Genomic DNA, 22,077 nt, shown 5'->3' with positions numbered 1-22,077 from the left:
TACATTAATGCACAGATCATCTAAGCAGAAAATCAACAATGACTTTGAATGACAAACTGGACCAGATGTATTTAACAGATATAATCAGAACATTCCATCCTAAATAGCAGAATACACATTCTTTCAAGTGCATATGGAACATTCTCCAGAACAGATAACATGTTAGGCCACAAAACAAGTCTCAACAAATTGAAATAGGTCTAAGTCATACCATGCGTCTTTTCAGACCACAACACTATGAAACTAGAAATCAACCACAGGAAAAAATCTGGACAAAGCACAAATACATGAAGGTTATAACATGCCACTGAACAACATAAGGGTCAAACAAGAAATTAAGAAGTTACAGGGAGATAAATGAAAATGAAAACACAACAATTCAAAATCTGAGATGCAGCAAAAGCAGTTCTAAGAGGGCAGCTTATAGCAACACAGGCCTACCTCAAGCAGTAAGCTCAAATACACAACCTAAACTTACGTTTAAAGGAACTAGAAAAGAACAAACAAAACCCGAAACCAGCAAAAGGAAGGAAATAATAAAGAATAGAGCAGAAATAAATAATACAGAAATTTTTTAAAAAGAACACATCAATAAAAGCAGGAGCTGGTTCTTTGAAAATCAATAAGCCTCTTGTTAGACACTTCAAAAAAAGAAAAGGATTCAAATATTCAAATAAATAAAATCAGAAATGAAAGAAAAATAACAACTGAAAACACAAAAATAAAAGCAACCATACAAATGCTAACAAATTTGACAACCTAGATACATATAACCTTCCAAAACTGAAGCAGGAAGAAACAGAACATTTGAACAGACTGATTACCAGCAATGAAACTGAATCAGTAATTAAAAACAAAACAAAACAAAACAAAACAAAAACCTCCCAACAAACAAAAATTCAAGAACAGAGAGCGTCATAGGTGAATTCTACCAAACATTTAAAGAAGGGTTAACTTCTATTTTCATCCTAAATTATTAGGAAAAATAGAAGAGAAAGAGAACTTCCAAGTTCATTCTATTAGGACAGCATTATACCCTGATACTCATACCAGATAAAGACACCACCAAAAAAAAAGAACTAAGGGTCAATAATCCCTGATGAATATAGATGCAAAAATCCTCAACAAAATATTAGCAAACTAAATCCAGCATACATTTGAAAAATTATTCACATGACCAAGAGGGATTTATTTCTGGGTTACAAGTGATAATACATTACACCAACAAAGGAAAGGATAAAAACTGTATGATCATTTCAGGAGATGCAGAAAAAACTTTTGGCAAAGCACAATATCCATTCATGACAAAAACAGTCCACAAAGTAGGTTTACAGGGAACATACCTCTACATATTAAGGTCTTATATGGAAAACCCCAAAGCTAATGTCATATGCAATTGGTAAAACTGGCTTTTTCCCTAAGATCAGGAATAAGACAAGGATCTCCATTCTCACCCCTTTTATTCAATATAGTACTGGAAGTCCTAGCCACAGCAATCAGGCAACAAAAAGACATTAAAAAAGGCATCCAAACTGGTAAGGAAGAAGTTAAACTTTTAGTATTTGCAGATAACATGATGCTATATATAGAAAACTCTAAAGATTTTACCAAAGAGTTACTAGAACTGATAAATTAATTCAGTAAGGTTGCAGTATACAAAATCAATACACAGAAATCTGTTTCACTTCTATAAACTAATAACGAAGTAGCAGAAAGAGAAATTATGAAACAGTTCCATTAGTAATTGCAACAAAAATTGTAAAATCCTAGGAATAAACTTAACCAAAGACATAAAAGACCTGTACTCTGAAAACTGTAAAACACTGCTGAAAAAACTGAAGATGACACAAAGTGGACAGATATTCCACACTTATGGATTAGAAGAAAAAATGTTGTTAAAATCTCCATACTACCCAAAGCAATCTACAGATTAATGCAATCCCTATCAAAATACTAACAGCATTTTTCACAGAACTAGAACAAACAATCCTAAAACTTGTATGGAATCACAAAAGAACCTGAAGAGACAAAGCAATCTTGATAAAGAAAAATAAAACAGAAGGTATCACAACTCTGAAATTCAAGTTATATTACAAAGTTGTAGTAATCAAAATAGTGTGATATGGGCACAGAAACAGACACATAGATCAATGGGACAGAGTAGAAAGCCCCAAAATAAAATTATAATTAATGGTCAATTAATAATTGACAAAGGAAGCAAGAATATGCAATGGGACAAAGTCTCTTCAACAAATGGTGTTGGGAAAACTGGACAACTATATGCAAAAGAATGAAACTAGGCCATATTCTTACACCATACACAAAAATGAACTACAAATAGATTAAAAGACCTAAGTGGGAGTACTGAAGCCATAAGAATCCTAGAAAAGAGCATAGGCTATAATTTCTCTGACATGACCATAGCAACATCTTTCTAGAAACATCTCCTAAGGCAAGAGCAACAAAAGCAAAAATAAACTATTGGGACTGCATCAAAATAAAAAGCTTCTGCATAGCAGAGAAAACCATCAACAAACTAAAAGACAACCTGTGGAATAGGAGAAGATATTTGTAGTGACATGCCCAATAAAGGATTAGTATCTAAATATATATAAAGAACTTACACAACTCATCATCCCCAAAACAAATAATCCAATTAAAAATGGGCAAAAGACACGAACACACATTTCTCCAAAGAAAATATACAGATGGCCAACAGACCCATGAAAAGATGCTCAACATCCCTCATTATCAGGGAAATGCAAATCAAAACCACAGTGAGATACTACCTCATACCTGCCAGAATTGGTAAAATAAAAAATGCAGGAAACAACAAGTGTTGGTGAGATTGTGAAGGAAAAGGAATGAATGCTTGTGCACTGCTAGTGGGAATGCAAAATAGTGCAGCCACTGTGGAAGACAGTATGGAGTTTCTCTAAAAATTAAATACAGAACTACCATATGATCCAGTAATCACACAGTGTATTTAAACAAAGAATACAAATACACTAATTTGAAGGGATATAATCACCCCTATGTTTATTGCAGCATTATTTACAACAGCCAAACTATGGAAACAGCTTGAGTGTCTAGGGGTAGATGAATGGATAAAGAAGTGGCATATACATATAGATGTATATGTATATAGATATATATCTGTATCTATATAGATAGATATAGACTAGACTATAACCCAGCCATAAATAAGAATAAAATTTTGCTATTTGTAATAAAATCTGTGGAACTAGAGTATATAATACTAAGTGAGATAAGTCAGAGAAAAATCCTATATGATTTCCCTCATATGTGGAATTTAAGAACTAAACAAATGAATAAAGGGGGAAATAAAGAGACAGACAAACCAAAAACACGGACTCTCAACCACAGAGAACCAGCAGATGATTACCAGAGGGAAGGTAGATGGAGGGGTAAATGAAATAATGAATGAGGTTAAGAGTACACGTACCATGATGAGCACTGAGTAACATATGGAAATGTTTAATCATTATGTTGTACACCTGAAACTACAATAATACCATATGTTAGTTCACTTGAATTAAAATTTTTAAAAATGGTAAAAGGAAAAGAAAAAGAAAAGAAACAAACAAGGTACAAATTACAGGAAGTATTTGTAGCATACATAATCCAAAGAAGTCTAATATCAGGAATATATAAATCCAATGTATATCCAATATTTGATTGGCAAAAATTAAGAAGTCTGATAATGTACAGAGATGGAGAGATGCGGATGAAACCCAGATTTTCTGCGTTGCTAGTACAAGCTGATGATTCAATACAACCTCACTGGAAAACAACTTGGCATGTCTACATTTGTATATCCCATGACTCAACCATTTCACTGACAGTTTAACCCTAGGTATTTGGACACCTGTACAAGAATACTGATTGTAGTTCTGACTCAGGAAAACAATCAATCTAGAAACAGCCCATATGCTCTTGCTGAGGGAAGGAGCAAATGAATGGTGCTGTTTTCATGAAGTGGGATACTATACAGCAGTGAAAACTTAATGAACTACAGCTAGATGCAACAATAAGCATGAATCTGGGTACACTAAGTTTGAGTCAAAAAAATATAATAGATTAAAAATAGTATACATAAGAATGCACAATACATTCTTTAGGCATGTATACATATGAACTATGGCTCACTTTTATAAAGCAAGAAGAGAGAAAACACAAAATTCTTGAGAAAGTGATTGGCTGACAGAAGGATGAGTGGGTAAGTATGGATCTAGGTTAGAAGAGGAAAACAAAGATGAACACGTAAGTTCCTCTTACTATCGTAGTTCCTGGGTTGAATATTTATAAGTTTCATTTTCCTAACTATGTATACATACAGACAGACATGAGCTGTCAAATAAAAAACTTACATTAGTTCACTTATGATTAATTCAACTTTGTACACCTGATTTTCAGAAGAAAAATAAAATATATAACCTTAGTTTTACATTGTGATGGCCCCCAATGTCTCCACAGAAGCTATTATTACAGTGGAAATAAGCCAGGACCCATTACTCAGAGAGACTTTGTGTTGTGTTTCTACCAGAAACCCAGACCTTTGGGGATCTCCAGTACAGTTCTGGCATCACTACCCTTTCTTGATAATAGAAGGAATTCTAAACAGCACAGCAACACCTTCCTGAGTGTCAATGGAGATGTTTTAAATGTCTCTACATTGCCTTCTTTTTTAGAAAACCTTATTTTTACAGTTATCAATCACTCTTTTTTTTTAAAGATTTTATTTATTTATTTGACAGAGAGAGATCACAAGTAGATGGATAGGCAGGCAGAGAGAGAGAGAGAGGGAAGCAGGCTCCCTGCCGAGCAGAGAGCCCGATGTGGGACTCGATCCCAGGACCCTGAGATCATGACCTGAGCCGAAGGCAGCGGCTTAACCCACTGAGCCACTCAGGCACCCCTATCAATCACTCTTGATTGGAACCTGTCAATCACTAAATCTATTTTCCATTTTCAGATGGCTAAGGTCAAACCCATGGAAGTAGAATTGCCTTCAGTAATGATCAAATTGATGAAGTGAAAGTCAATAAAAATATGTCAGTTCTTATTTTGTCCATGCTGATATCTGTGACTTCTCCCGACCAATGTAGGACTTGAGTGATCTAAAACAGCAGCAGTAGCTGAAAAGTAAACAGAATTGTGGTTTTCATGAGTCATCGATGTGAATCACAACCGGTTTCCAGTCAAACTCTAGTGGCATCTCTGGCCTGGATGGAATGCATTGAAATGTTCCTTTTTCTGACAGCATGTATGCTCACTTTCCTGTACAGTCACTTTCCACTGGGCACTTTCCAACCTCAGTGGGTTAGCATTTTAATAGCTACCTTCCTCAGCCAGGAAGCAGCTTAAGCTATAATTCATTCAGATTGGTAAAAATAGATCTTTCTGGGGACTACAATCTTCAAGTCAATTGAGGAAAACAACTGAGCAGCAAAAGGATATAGGGAAAACATAATAACTAAAGAAAACAAAGAATTTTATTTGATTGGTAGATGATTTGTAGTCTAGCTTTTAGCTTGTGTCTGAGAAATTTAAATAGAAATAATAGGACAACTCTTGATTTAATTTTAAAGTATGATTATAACGGCCTTCTGCTCAGACCTTGGGAATGTTATTTTAAAAATAAAAATAAACTGGTACCATGGCAGTTAGATGAGAAGGCACTTCCTTAGAACACTGATGAGGGAGAAGTTTATTTTGCATGGATCCATCCATCCCACCATCCATCCATCCATCCATCCACCCAGTAATTACCAGGTATCTTCTATGTAGAAGGCACTGGTATAAATCAATTTGAAGCACAGTCCTTTTCTTTAAAAGGTTTATATCTAATATTATTTAATCCCCCATGGTAAAAATAAATCAAGATTTAATCTGTCACTAAGTACAAAAGCTTTTTCTAACACTTTTCAATATATTACTGAACTCTGAATATCAAAATTATGAAAAATAAATTTAGGTATTCATTTTTCTTTAGGACTTTTGTCATATGCTTAAAAATTATACCTATAAATCAAACTGCCTTATATTTCAGAAGACTACTAAAGAAATGAAATCTAGATATCTTTGTGAATCAACATAGCTAAAGTATGTTTTTAATACTTCTCATTTATCCCACAACATTTTGTACTGTGAATTACTTTTGAGGCCATGAAAACCAATCAGATTGAAATAATGTGTTTGGAGGAAAAAAGGCTCAAGTAGAGCTCATTGTAAGTGTAATTCCAATTTAATTCTCAAGGATAATTACATCTTTGGAAGTCCCTTATAGAGCCCAAATAGTGACACTTCATTGTGAAGACAGTCATATTTGTCATCTGTTTATTACTATTCTATCTTGTGAAATTCTCAAAAGCCTATAAACACCTTATTGCTACTGAGGAATGTATGTGTTGTAGTCTTAGAAATTAAAAAAAAAAAAAAACAAAAAACAAAGATGCAGGTCAGAATTATGGAACTCTGACTTCTCTTGAGAAGTCTTGTTCTTCTCTTGTAATTAAGAAATTTTGCAGAATACTTTTTATTTAAAAAGATATGGCTAAAACAACATTTATAGATACAGTGAGTGAAAAATAATGAGACTAAGACCATGAAGCTTTTACCAGTAAAAGCCAGTTTCATTACACTTTTTAAAAATATTAAAAAGAAAAAATGAAATGTGTAAATCAAGAAGTTTAAGAAATAGCGATGGCTTAACAATACCTCACAGGCTTCCTATTTTGCTTTCTTTATATTTGTCTTTATACATTACACTCAGATTTTAAGTTCACAAACTTTAAGTTGTAAAAGAAACGGAAAGTATAAAAACACCAACAAAAATGAAAACCCTTTGATAGGAAACCAAATACATATAGACAGTAATTAATATATTGAATGTGTGTTCACTGAGTGCTCTGTGTTCAAGATATAATATTTACTGCTACAGGAGGACATAAACATGATCAACTAAAAGTCTCCACCTGAAGTTTCCAATTCTGTTGAAAGAGCAAGAAACAGACATAAAATTCAAAGGACACTGAATCATTTGTAATCTCTCCTAAAACAAAAATACATTAGGCCCCCCAGTGTCCTACTTTCTCAAACACCTTTATAAATGTATTTTCCTTTAATGTGCTTAACACATTGGTGCTTCTTTATTGACTTCTGTGCGTTTTTAAACTGTCTATCACCCCTACTAAAGTGGAAGTTTCATGAGAACAGGAATCATTACAATTTAGCTGGCCCATATTTTCTCAGCATCTCACATAATATAGCACACGAAGTACTCAATAAATGTGGTTTTTTAAAAGATTTTTATTTATTTGAGAGAGAACACACAAGAAGAGGAGAGGGAGGAACAGGGGGGAGGATCAGAGGAAGAGGGAGAAACAGATTCCCCACTGAGCAAAGGGGTTTGATCCTAGGAACCTGAGATCATGACCTTGGCCAAGGGCAGATGCTTAACCCATTAAGCTACCCAGGTGCCCCTCAATAAATGTTTTTGAATGAATGTCCAAACAAGTGAATTAAAAAAGAATGATAACAATACATTTATATGAAAAATATTATGTAATATTTACATACTAAGATCATAACATTTAGAGAAAAAAAATCAGTGAAAGAAGACTTTGCATAAAATGTAATCTCACAATAGAACAGATCAATGAAACCAGGAGATGCTTCTTTGACAAAATCGAAAAACATTTAGCCAGATTTATCAAAAGAAAAAAGTAGAGGACTCAAATAAAAACAATCAGAAAGAGGAGAAATAACAACCAACACTATAGACACTCAAAGGATTATAAAGATTATGAAATATTATATGCCAACAAATTGGACAATGAAGAAGAAATGAATAAATTCCCAGAAATGAAAAAACCTCTCAAAATTGAAGCAGGAAGAAACAGAACATTCAAACAGACTGATAACAAACAATGAAGTTGTCAATCAAAAAAATCCCAACAAATAAAAATCCAAGACCAGAGAGCTTCACGGGTGAATTCTACCACATCTAAAGAGGAGTTAATGCTTAGTATTCTCAAACTATTCCAAAATATAGAAGTGGAAGGATTGTTTCTAAATTCATTCTAGGAGGCCAGAATTACCTTGATACCAAAATCAGATAGACATAACAGAAAAAAGAGAACTAAAGGTCAATAATCTCTGATGAACATATCTCTGGGTTGCAAGGGTGTTTCAATATCCACAAATCAATCAATGTGATATATCACATTAATAAGAGAAAGCATAAGAACCACATGATCATTTCAACAGGTGCAGAAAAAGCATTTGACAAAGCCATAGATTCATTCATGATAAAAAGCCTCTAAAATGTAGACTTAGAGGGAACATATCTCAACACACTAAAGGCCTTATATAAAAAACCCACAGCTAACATCATACTCAATAGGGAGAAATTGAGAACCTTTCCCCTAAGACCACTTTTATTCAATATAGTCCTGGAAGTCCTAGCCACAGCAATCAAAAAACAAAAAGAAATAAAAGGCATCCAAATTGGCAAGGAAGAAGTAAAACTCTCAGTATTTGCAGATAACATTATACCATATAGAGAAAACCCTAAAGAATCTCCAAAAAACTACCAGAACAGACGAATGAGTTCAGTAGGGTCACAGAATATAAAAATCAGTAAACAGAAGTCCGGTGCACTTTTATACACCAATAATGAAGGTAGCAGAAAAAGAAATTAACAAAATGGTCCCATTTACAATTCCACCCAAAATAATAATACCTAGGAATAAACTTAACCAAGGAGGTGAAAGACCTGTACTCTGAAAGCAATAAAACACTGATGAATGAATTGAAGATGACAGAAGAAATGGAAAGATACTCCATGCTCAAGGATTGGAAGAACAAGTATTGTTAAAATCTCCACACTACCCAAAGCAATCTACAGATTTAATGAAATCCCTATCAAAATACCAATAGCATTTCTTACAGACCTAGAACAAATAACAAAAATTTGCATGGTACCACAGAAGACCCTGAAGACCCAAGGCAATCTTGAAACAGAACAAAACTGTAGGTACTGCAATCCTGGATTTCAGGATATACTACAAAACTGGTAGTGAAAACAGTAAGGTACTAGCTCAAAAATAGACACATAGATCAATGGAACAGGAAAGGCAGTCCAGAATTGAACCCACACGTATATGGTCAACTCATGTTCAAGAAAGGAGGCAAGGATATAGAATGGGAAAAAGTCTCTTCAACAAATGATGTGGAAAAACCAGACAGCTACATGCAAAAGAACCAAAACTGAACCACGTTCTTACACCAGACACAAAAACAAACTCAAAATAGATTAAAGACCTAAAGGTGAGAACTGAAACCACAAAAGTCTTAGAAGAGAGCCCAGGCAGTAATTCCTCTGTCATGGCCATAGCAACATTTTTCTAGATGTTTCTCCTAAGGCAAGTGTAACAAAAGCAAAAACAAACTATTAGGACTGCAGCAGAATAAAAAAAGGTTCTGCGGAGTAAAGGAAACTATCAACAAAACTAAGGGACAACATACTGAATGGGAGAAGATACTTTACAAATAACATATCTGATAAAGGGTTAGTATCCAAATACCTGTAAAGAACTTATACAAGTCATCACCCCCAAAACAAGTAATCCAATTAAAAATGGACAGAAGATATGAACACACATTTCTCCAAAGAAGACATACAGATGGCCAACAGACACATGAGAAGATGTTCGACATCACTCATCATCAGGGAAATGCAAACCAAAAGTACAATGAGATACCACCTCATGCCCGTCAGAATGGCTAAAATAAAAAATCCAAGAAACAAGTAGCATTGGTGAGGATGTGGAGAAAAAGGAACCCTTGTACACTGTGGGAATGGTTGGAATACAAACAGATGCAGCCACTTGGAAAACAGGATGGAGATTCCTCAAATATTAAAAAGAGAACTAACCTATGATCCAGTAATTCCACTATTGGGCATTAACCCAAAGGCAAAAAAACACTAATTGGGAAAAATATAAGTGCCTCTCTGCTTACTGCAGAATTATTTACAATAACCAAAGTATGGAACCACCCTGAGTGTCCATGGATAGATGAATGGATAAGGAAGAGCACACACACACACACACACACACACACACACACACACCCCACTGGAATATAAGTCAGTCATAAAAAAGAATAAGGTCTTGCCATTTTGCAACAACATGGGTGGATCTAAATGGTATAATGCTAAGTGAAATAAGTCAGTCAGAAAAAGATAAATACCATAAGATTTCACTTATATGTGAAATTTAAGGAACAAAACAAATGAACAAAGAAAAAAAGACAAACACACTCTCTTAAAGATACAAATAGGTGATTACCAGAAGGGACATAAAAGAAGGCAATATAGGTGAAGGGGATAAAGAGCACAGTTATTGTGATAATCACTGAATTATGTATAGAATTATTGAATCACTACATTGTACATCTGAAGCTAACATGACACTGAATATTAGTTATACTGGAATTTAAATAAATAAATTAATTAAAAGATCTGTAAGAAAAACATGATGTGATTCCTTTGCTCTTGCTAAGGCTGAGAGTAATTTTAACAAATTTATTCTTGTATTTAGTGTACCCACTCACCTATACATGTTCAGGTTTGGCTCTGCTGAAAAGCATAAAAAGCAGGACAAGTACATCGTCATTATTATTAGGGCATTGTGATATATGAACCTTAAATTTGTTGCATTTACTACTTTTCCTAGCCTCTTGGATCCTATGGTTCATTTCATATCTGCCTTAGACCTTCATCCAACTTTCTTATTTTGTTTTCCCTCTCTCTCTCTCTTTTTTCTTTAATGATTTTCCATTTGAATGCCTTTCTGGTTTGTAAATAACCGTTTACTTTAAGCGTTAATGTACATGTGTGACTTGATTTCTTCTTTATCTTCTTGATTTATGACAGGTTTTTCATACTATTTCACTCTAGATTTTAATTGTATTTTGTCATTAGAATTTAGATTCCATTTCTGCTATGGGTTTCCTACCCTCAATTTTCTCAACTCTCTCAGCATTATGGGTAAGATCAGTAAAGAAGTTTCAATGACACAAAATGGTCTTTCAGGAATACCCACAATTAAAAAGTATGTAATTTAAACCATTTTATAAAATAATCATTTTGTCTCTTTTAACTTTCTTTCACTTATATCTTTTGTTAATTGTATAGTAATGACTTTTTTGATGAGTACCTTTGAAAATAACAAGTTAAATTTCTAACACATTTACTTACAAGTATACTATAAGCTAGGCTAGAAAACAACATTTCTGTAAAAAACAATCAGAAAGGATGAATACAATATCCAACTTTTGTATCAACATGGACAGGACTGGAGGAAATTATGCTGAGTGAAATAAGTCAAGCAGAGAAAGTAATTATTGTATGGTTTCACTTGCGGAGCATAAGGAATAACATGGAGGACATTAGGAGAAGGAAAGGAAAAGTAAGGTAAATCAGAGCGGGAGACAAGCATGAGAGACTGTGGACTCTGAGAAACAAACTGAGGATTTTGGAGGGGATGGGGGTAGGGGGTGGATGAGCCTGGTGGGGGTATTGAGGAGGGTACCTATTGCATGGAGCATTGGGTATCATGCATAAACAATGAATCTTGAAATATTGAAATAGTAAAATAAAATAAAAAAGAATAATAAGAAAAAGACAAAAAAAAAGAGGGGTTATGGAAAATGCACGTGAGAATCCAGGGGGATTTATTCACTCATTAATATATAGATAATAAATGCTTATTTCTTATGCACTGTAAATATAAATATGAATAAAACAGAGTATCAGCCTTCAAGGACCTCAGTCTAACACAACGATAGACCTGCAAACTGGTAATCTCACATGTAATATGGTAAATATATTACAGTAGGGACCATAGGTGAGAAGGCCGTTAACTTGCTTAAAAGCCTAGCATAACTTCACAGAAAAAAACCCTTTTTCAGCTGCATCTTATAAGGTGATTAGACCTTGTCACACATACAATGTGAGGAAAGACTTTTTAGGGAGAAAAGGTCATCATGTATGAAATGTTTAAATTTTATTTTATATTCAGAGGATGACCATGGGAATGAAATATCAAGTGTGTGGTATTCACATTAACAGATTAAATAATAAATGGATGTTTGGACAAGATTGTGTACCTTACTGAGGAATTCAAATTTTATCCTGAAGCTTTGGAGAACACAGGTATCCATTATAGAATGGTTACTTGAGGGTTATTTTGTCCTCCAAGGGGAGCTAGAGTAGGGAAGAGGCAAAGGTAGGGGAGGACCCTCTTCCAATAGCCTAGTCACTAATGATGAAAATGGGAAGGATAGAATGGATTTGAGAACCACAGTTGAGGTTGGGTTGTTGGATTTTTTTTTGATTGTAGTGATGGTGAGAAAAAAGTCAGATAGTACCTGCTTAGAACTAAGAGTTAAAGAAAGAATGTTTTAAAGGTGAAAAGAAATCTAAGGCTAAGAGGAAGCACATAACAGGGGACTAGAAAAGTCCAGTCTTCACTGAACAATTTGTTGCCATTCTCCTTATAGTCTGTGAGAATGGGGCCCTCTGTAATTGTGCATGTACAACCTGCATGGCTAGATGCAGTCAGGAGTAGAGCAGTCCCTAAGATGGTTGAGACTAGAGCAAAATTCTGTGGGGATTCTGTCAATAAAAACAACTTGATTAAAAATGTTTTATAAAACTCAAGGGCCCATTCAAGGTATATTAATTTAGCAATGAAAAATTTGAATAAAGAGTAGAGAGAAGGTACTTAAATATTGTTATTATTGTCCAGTCAGTGCACATAAAGACTCTTTATAATGCCTAGAACCCATCTCTTCCTGTCAGGTCTAAGACCTCCTCTTTATTATTAAATTGATTTAATAATATCTAAATTGCTGTGTCTGGCTGATTTCTTATCTCCCACCATTAGAAAAAAATAATGCTATTTTTGCTCATAATGCCATGATTCTTCCCAACCTTTTTATATTGAAATAATAAAGATTTTCTTCAGTCCACTAATACAAATTTTTAAATGTTGATTACATTTTTACTCAAGATGCTAAATCAACCACTGTGCTACCTGTCAATAATGGCTCCTACTGATTGTTTCAGAGGTTGTTACTCTGCTTCTTTGATGATGTCCACATACACAAGTGTCATCCAGGGTAGGGGGAAACATGACTGACAATTTGTCATTCAGAAGTTTGTAGTATAGATATTGAACAACACATCTTCCAACTGTGTCTTCTCTTGAATTCTTTAGACTGTCATCTCTGCATTTGTAGAGTATTATTTCTTTAATTATTAACTACACCCCTACCATCACACATCATCAGCAAAGAAGTTAAGTGAGGGGACCCTAAGTCGAGTAATGGGGCAGTTCTGTTTGCACAAAGAATGTCTGTCCTTTATTGACGGTAGCTTAAGAGTGACCAGGAGAATATAATGTTACTACATCAATCAGAGACAAGGAAGGACATCAGTAAGAAGGGTCTTTGGCATTGAAAAGCTACTCCCTTTCCCAGTCTCAAGAGTCCTTGTCGGAGACAGGTGTGGTAGTTACCCCAGAGGACTCTCTGACACTTGGTACGGAAAAAGTAAAGGGGATGGAATGACCATCTTGAGTCCCAGTGATGAGGGGTACACATTGTAAAGGATTCTGGCTACTACTCTTGGGGTGCTAGAGGCCAGAGGCAGCACTGCAGTGGGACCTAAATGAGTGAGAACCAACTGACGGATTCACACACAGGAATCAAGCCTAATGGTCAGAAATAGATGATTGTTAGTCCAGAGTTCTAAGCACACCTGATGTCCAACATAAGTGAGAGTCACCCCATATCAGTATGTCAGAAATAGTCAGGCATACCAATCTTGCATTATCCCATGAAAGAAATACTTTACCAGTCAGGTGGGGGGATATTCCCATCAGGATACCCTCCTTGCCTTTAGGCATGATCCACAGCGTTTCTTGGGAACTCTAGTCAATCCCATATCCTAGGTAGAGGTCCAGGGAATGATCCAAAAGGGAAAATGGTAAGCTGTCCCAGGCTTGGAGCTCCTAATCCAGACTGCACAGTCCAAGCCTCTGGAAAGGGACTTTAAATATTGAATTTGGTACATCTGACAACTTGACTCATGCATGACCAGGCCTAGACACAGAGACCCCCGCCCAGATAACACTGGTAACCTCAGCTGGTCCCAAGCATGGCAAAGTGAGACTCAAAAAATATTTGAGGAAGGCATTCAAAAGAGTGTGGCACCCTGAGGGATAGGTTCTAGTGCAGTACTTACTTGCTTGCTCGCTTGTCTAACAAGTTTCTAATTGGTGGTACTGATTCAGAGCAGATGTAGCGTTTTTGTTTTTTTTGGATGGGCTAAGAATTTTGTTAATAAGTTTTAATATATTCTCTCTTTCAATTTGCTATTGATCTCATTTAGTAGTTATTAACTCTATCATATATAGGATGAAAGTAACCTTAAGAAATTGAGCAACCTATAAATATCACACAATAAATATTGGAGCCAGGAATCAAATCTGAGTCTATGTAACATCAAAACTCATGCTCTTGAGGATGGATTCTAAGCTTTCTCTTTTCTGAGGTGGTAGGTAAAAGTAATAAGTAATCCTAACTGACCTGACTCCAGTCATATATCCTTCTTTAATCAAGCTTTTCATGGTATCAAAGACATAGGCTGCTTGACACGATTAAAACTTCTCATGGAGACTAGGGCATGCATAATCCTAACAAACAACTAAACTAAGAAACTCAATATCCAGTTATAAAACAGAAGGTAAAAGAGATAATAGAGATAGAAATAACTTTTATATTTGTAGTGTTATGAAGAACTGCTTTATTTTGTATTTCTTTTTCTTATCCACATTAGCAGTGGAGAGAAGTTTAAAATAATGTAAGAAGGCAAGACAAAAAACAATTTTCATAATGCTCTCTTAAAATCTAAAAGATTTTAGACGTCCATTTTGGACATAAATCTTTTCTTATGCATTTAGAATAGTGTAGCATCTGCCTTTGATTAAGTAAGCCAGTTGTCTGGGGACAAAGTGGAGGGACAGGAAAACTCAGTGGTGAAGGAAAAGAAAGAAGACACCCTCCAGCAATAATTCAAGACTCCTTCTTTTTCCACTAGTCTCTGTTGCTCCAGATTTGTGGCTTTTGTTGATTTAACTTTTTCAAGTGGTAGGTAGTGTTTACGTATCTTCTATAATCTCCTCCTAGGCAGTTTTATAAAATTTTTTTTTACTAAATTTCCTTTCTAAGCCCTAGACCCTCATTCCTAGAGTGACTGAGCCCATTGCCACTGTACCCTTCTCAGGGCAGTATTGCTGAACTTGTCTGTTAAGTGGGAAAGGGAGTTCCAAGAACCTCCCAAGTAGATCATGCAGGTATCAAAAGCATTCCTTCTTGCTCCCACCATAACAGTAGCTCTGCCCCCACCAAGTGGTCAGGGTCTATTACCCCTGTCCTAGTTATTAACTCCTCTTGCCTGTTTGGCACAAGGAGCTGGGGAGTAGATCCATGAAATTCCTCACACTGTTTGGCTTGGAATAGGGCTCCCAACATGTGCTTTTAACTATCAAACTCTTGTAAACCATGGGGTTCATGTTGCTGCCATGCCAGCCTTGCTGTTCATTGTGGTAACTGCACTCACCTGTATTCTGACAGTTACACCTTGTCATCCGGCCTCTATTCTTTCCAATTGGTATCATCCATCTTGCAAATGATGTGAGATTCTGTGCATTACATCTGTGAAAACTTGACCTAAAAAGGAGAGCCTCTACTGAACTTAGTGATGCCAAGAGCACATTACTCTGGGTCAGTGTGTGGAACAGCATCCCCTGGGAGGTTTATAGCCATACAAAATACAACCACACAAAATGCCTACTTCTCCAGTCCACTTTAAACCCCTTCTTTCATCATAGCAGTTTTGGAATTTCCATCTTAATGTGATCTGTCACTTTTTCCATGTTTCCAAAAGCCATCTGGATGCAGGTATCATCTCCAGTCCTTTCTAGGGTATTAAATTTTATGTTACAGGAAAGTGTATGTTCTGCTTCAGTTTAGTCTCTCAGCCTCATAATGCAGAACAATGAGTAATCTCCCAGATCCTTTCAATACACAACAGCTAGTTCCTGAAATTCTTTCATCCTCTTTCCTTAGTTGACCCAGAATATTTATAGTGAGGCTATACTGAGACATAAGCTTAGTTTTTGGCCTAGGAGCCAAGAAAGGAGGTTGAGGGAGATCCTAAGGGAGGGTGGAAGAGGTGAGTAAAATGTTCTCTCTCAAGGGAATGTTATCTCTCAAGGGAGGGGCACCTGCAGCAACTTCAAGGGAGGGGAGACTGGTAGACCTTATAAGGGAGATATAAGCTACTTTTGTAGGCTCAGTGATTCCAGAGAAATCTTGGGATTCAAGTTTCATGTACATTAACATACTTGTGTCCATTCCATGTACAGGACTGTATTCTTTTCCAAACCAGACTCTGAACATGGCATAGGAGACCTACCCTAGCTGTACCTTTGAACTTTTTTGGAGCTCAGCTGCTCTGAGAATTAAGGCCTGGGCCTCAGCTTTTTAACTTTCTCATTGTAAGATATATGAGCTTCTTTATATGCTGGTAAGAAGATCCTCTCGCTTTTGTAATTAGGTTTTTTTTTTTTTTAAGTTTTTATTTAAATAATTTCTGTAACCAACGTGGAGCTCAAACTTAACTACCCAGAGATCAAGAGTCACATGCTTCTCTGAGCCAGCCAGGCACCCCTTGTACTTAGATTTTTATTGCTGGTTAATCACTTTGGGCTTTTTGTTCTCTTACCCAAGAGCTTAAGTTGAGCTTAGTAATAGCCACTTAACTCCGTTGTCCTCATCCTTCTCCAGATGAGTCAAACACTTGCTCTATCACACCAGCTTATGTATTTTCCTCCCTCAACAGAGTATCCCAGTTCACCACTGATGAACAACTGCCCTGCTACCCAAGTGCTTCATTCCTTTTTTTTTTTTTTTTTAAGATTTATTTATTTATTTGAGAGATAGAGATGAGTGCACACAGGGAGAAGGAAAAGCAGAAGCAAGACTCCGCAGAGCAGGGAGTCTGATGCAGGGCTCCATCCAACCATCCAAGGACCCCAGGATCATGACCTGAGCTGAAGGCAGACACTTAACTGACTGAGCCACCAGGTGCCCCTAAATGCTTCATTCCTGAGAGGAATTTTGACAACACATCATAGTGTGCACCACAAGATTCAAATAAAATGTAACTGAATATTGAGTTAGGAGCATGGTCCTTTCTCTTACTTCCTGGGCTACTGACATTTAGTAATACATTATGTAGCACTTCCTAGTCCTGCTAACAAGAAGTTGTATAAACCTAGAAGAAGACTTCAACAAAACTCTTCGTGTCATCTTTCCTCCTTCCTGTAGATGAGGAACACATAGTCCAGTGAATCTTTATCTCTTTGGAGCATTAGACATAAGAGACATTTGGACTTTAAAAAGGTATAATAATTTTTCTCTTGGAATAATATGGAATATGCCCACTAGTGATATCTTTTCACCCAAATAAGTAAAGTAAAGATATCACTAGTGATATCTTTTACATTAGGGAAATTTAGGGGGGAATTCATTCTGTTTAAGTAATGTAATAAGGTCTTATTTGCCAAATTTAAAAATTGATATAAAAATTTTAAATAGATTAATGATACTATTTCAGCTCTTTTTATAACTAGAGCAAAAATGTGAAGAATATTAAAATACTCTACAAGTTTCTTTGTGTTTTTCACACTTGCCTGAAGTAACTCCTTGATTACTGTTCCATGGCCTCATGGAACAATATTTACTAATATTTAACAGTATTTATTAATACTGTTAATAGTAAAAACAGTATTTAATCCTTTAACTTCATATTCAGATTCTATAATAATTTAGGTCATTATTAGAGATAAAAGTAACACTAAAAAGAAACAGAAATCATGTAGTAAAAAATATCTCTTGTTTTGAAGATTTAAAAACTGAGGTTCAATTAGGTTATCTAAGTTCCTGGATTAAACATAAAGATTTAGAGGCAGAATTTGGACTTAGCAGGGAAAGGAGAGAGAATGATAGATTTACCTCTGAAGGTTAGGTTTCTTCTCCTAACTGGTGTTCCTTTTCAGTATAGTGTTTCGCATATTCTTTTCTGCCCCTGTACTAATCCTGTCAAAAACTGAATATGAATTTTTGAAGGATAGTAAGCTCTTTTCTTAAATTCTTAACAACTGCATAAATATGAGAAACCTATTTAAATCTAAAAGGAAGGTAAAATCTTCAGTTACTTAATACACATTCATATTTGATCATATTTAATGACTGATTTAATGCAGTATGTTCAACAATCATAAATTTAAGAAAAAGACTCACACTTGTTGTCTATTTTTGCTTCTTCCTTCCTCTCAATTTCCTTACCATTCTCTTTTTAATAATGTGTAAGGAAAACTATTTCAGATGAAAAGAGGATCTGGGAGCTCAGAAGACCACTTTTAAGACAGCCATACAATTATTTCAGGTAAAAGCAAATATAACTCTTACAGTTTTGAGTTCCTTGATGAAAAATCCTTTAAGGGGGAAAAAATCCCATATCAAGGGTAGATCTACATCTAAGAAAGTGAGATCCAAACATTTCAGACATTCATTTAACAAGAATTCTTGTTTATTAAACCCACAGAGATGCTGATGTCTTTCAGAAATAAACATAGCTTAATTATTCAAAGAACATAAAATTGTGTTGAAGGCTAAAAACAGCAAAATAAACATTCAAGTTAATAAACTACATGATAACAGCAAAATAAACATTCAAGTTAATAAACTACATGATAACCTCTATAAATGAATATTGTACACCTGTGTTAACATTGTATCTTGACTACCTGGAAACAACAGGAAATATAATAGCCAAAGGCTGTTATCCTCTTTTCCACTCTCCTTTCTATGTAGCCTCTACCATGATCTCTTCAGTTTCTCTTTGTCTCTCCCTTCCCACACCCCTATCTCTGCCTAGTCAGATCAGATCCTGTTCTTTCTCTAAGGCTTATTGTGAGTTTGATCACTTCCTTGGGTCTGACTTTCCTCTGATCCTTCTTAAAGTTTATGCCTTATTACCTGCCACTTGCTCTTATCCACCCTTCTTCACATTTCTCAGGGTCCTAACTATATTAATCTGGTCTCAGCAGCACTGTGAACTCCTTAAAGGTTGTGACTCTGCTTTAGATCTCTCTTGGATTCCTAATAACACCTGTTTCCTCACATTCTCTCTGCAAGATGAAAAAAACTTAAATCTCCTTTTTGGTGATAACCTTATCTATAGCTTATAGAAGGAAGTCAAGGCAGGTGCAGAGTGTTTTCAGAAGTAAATAACACCTAAGGCCACCCACAAAACAAGAGTCTGTGGGAAAGACAACTAGTATTTTAAAATTTTAAAAAGGAATATTGGGGATAAGAAATTAAATTTGTTCTAACAAAATATCTGTTCTCTTTTATCATCTTGAGCATTTCATTTCACCTCATTCTGTTTCATTTGACTCCATAAAACTCTATGGTTTTTTTTCTGGTGTAATTTTCTCTTATTATTTAAACAAGATGATTGCATATTTACTCTAGAGGGGAAAGAAAACATATATGGAGAGACCTTTGTCATTGAACCAGCTATAAAGCTTTAATCTGTTAAGAGTAATCTTTTAGTGCCGTGAATGCTTTTTATCTTTCTGTAAGTCACTCTTTAGTATGCCAAAAGCAGACATCAAAAGGGTACCAAAGCTCCCCAACAATTAAGCAGTCAACTCTTTTTGGGGTTTTTCTGGTAATTAGTTGATAAAAGAACTGTCAAAAGCCAGGAGTTGTGAGTATCCCAATGATAGGAAATATCTTACACTTAGGATGCTTTCTTAGAGAACCCCCTTCTTGACAGCAGCACACTTCTGAAGTTGGATAATGTATATCCCAAAGATTGCTGCTTTATAATTTCATACATTTACCAGCATCTTTCACTATTATTATTATTTTTTTAAGATTTTATTTATTTATTTGATAGAGAGAGATCACAAGTAGGCAGAGAGACAGGCAGAGAAAGGGGAAGCAGGCTCCCCACCGAGCAGAGAGCCCAATGCGGGGCTCGATCCCAGGACTCTGGGATCATAACCTGAGCAGGAGGCAGAGGCTTAACCCACTGAGCTACCCAAGTTCCCTTGGTTTTATTCTTTCTGGCAAAACCCTCCCAGGGAATAATAAATGAGATTTGGAAGGCTTTATGTTCATAGGTTTAGAAAAATGTTATGTAGTCTGTGTGCTCTCCTCTGAACATGTCAGAGAAGCTTTTCCCATGGGCATCTTATCAGTTCTTTAGTGCACTTGCACTTATCTGTTGTTTAAAAGTCAAACTTTGTTATTAAAAAGTCCACTTTGTTATTAAAAGACATCATCACCATTCTTCCCACGAAACAACTCCAATTCTAACTTTATTAATAATATTTATAAACTGAAAATACTCCAGGATCCATATTGATATTCCATATAAATGTCCAGGCATATTTATAAGGAATACTACTCAGCAATTTAAAAAGAATGTATTGTTAATACATAAAAACATGGATGAATCTCAAAACCATTAGGCTGAAATTAATGGAGTCTTACCCTAAAGAGTATATACTGCATCAGTCCATTTAGATCTAGAACAGGCAAAACTAACCTGTGGTATATAAAATAATCAAAACAATGTTTTCTTCAGGAAATGGAGGTAAAGATTGACAGGCGAAGGGACATAAGGGATGATGGTAATATTCTAGATTTTGCTGGGGATATCGGTTACAGAAATGCATTCACTGTCACAAGTGAACAAATGAATAGTTAAGATTTCTCCATTTTTGTGTGTGTAAATTTTACATAAGAAGTACAAATATTCAGACCTCATTAATAAGATATGCTGAAGTCTGTAAAGAGAAGTGTGCCATTTGCTTGGAAATGCATCAAAAAATTTGTTGGATTGATGGATTTTAGAAGAATGGCTAGTTAGGTGATAAATAAAATATTAATGGAAAATATAAATGTAGGTATATAAGTTTTCACTGTAAAGTAATTTAACTCAGTGTTGTGTTTGAAATTTTTTGTGACATAATGATGGAGGAAAGGAGAGCAACTAGCTGATCATTCTTGGTAGTTTAATACTAGTAAATCTCACTAAATTTCCTAGAATTTGAGTGCACTTACTAGTTTTTAGCTTGTAGTAAGTTTATAAACAAAATAAACTCTCAGTATCCAGGAAACTAAGGATACTGGGTATATTAATATAAGAATGCTACAACTGTTACTTGAACTTTCATTACTATTTAGAATGACTTTATTATGTATTACATGAAAAATTCAAATTTAACTATTGAATAAATCCAAATCAAATAGTGTATGAATTAAGCCCAATTTTCCTTATGGTTAAAATTTACTAAATAAAATGACTAGGTACTAAAATAGTTTTTTAAAGACTATTAAAAATATAAATAAAAATAGAAAATGGAAGGTCTGCACCATCTGGAATGAGGTTCAATCTCGTGCATTTTCTCTAGATGGTAGAATTAACATACTGATCATAATATCTTTAGCCATTAGCTCCTTTAATCCATCAGCTCCTTTAATCCATCCACAATCTCATTAAAACCTCCTCCAAACTCTGATGGACCTATTATCAACAACATTTAAGGTATTTTTAAAAAGATTTCTTATTTAGTCATTTGAGAGACAGCAAGAAAGGCAGGAATGGCAAGAGAGATTACACACAAGCAGGGGTTAGGAGCAGAGGAAAGGGAGAAGCAGACTCCCACTCCCCTATGGGGGTCAGTCAGGGTCTCTGACATCATGACTTGAGCTGAAGCCAGACATTTAACTGACTAAGCCACCCATGTACCCCTTAAGGTAACTTTCTTTATCATCTGAAATAGAAATTTTTATTATTTTAGAAAATTTGAAAAATATGGAAAAGACTACAAAAGAAGA

General features: G+C 35.2%; 1 long non-coding RNA gene across 2 annotated transcripts in view; it reads right to left on the bottom strand.

Moving 5' to 3' along the window:
• LOC106006099 overlaps nucleotides 1–22,077 on the bottom strand; it is a 76,736-nt gene that overhangs the window by 11,196 nt on the left and 43,463 nt on the right. Inside the window, exon 4 of one of the 2 annotated variants that reach the window (XR_001179978.2) lies at nucleotides 15,716–15,825. The exons of the other annotated variant lie outside the window; for it this stretch is intronic. This is a non-coding gene — a long non-coding RNA (uncharacterized LOC106006099). The remainder of the gene's footprint in view (nucleotides 1–15,715; nucleotides 15,826–22,077) is intronic. 2 annotated transcript variants of the gene reach the window in all.

The sequence above is a fragment of the Mustela putorius genome, unplaced genomic scaffold, assembly GCF_011764305.1.
Source record: "Mustela putorius furo isolate JIRA1106 unplaced genomic scaffold, ASM1176430v1.1 tig00003834_pilon_pilon_pilon, whole genome shotgun sequence".
In the NCBI taxonomy this organism is placed as follows: domain Eukaryota; kingdom Metazoa; phylum Chordata; class Mammalia; order Carnivora; family Mustelidae; genus Mustela; species Mustela putorius.
Note: the sequence above shows the minus strand (reverse complement) of the source record. Positions and strands in the feature narration are given on the sequence as shown.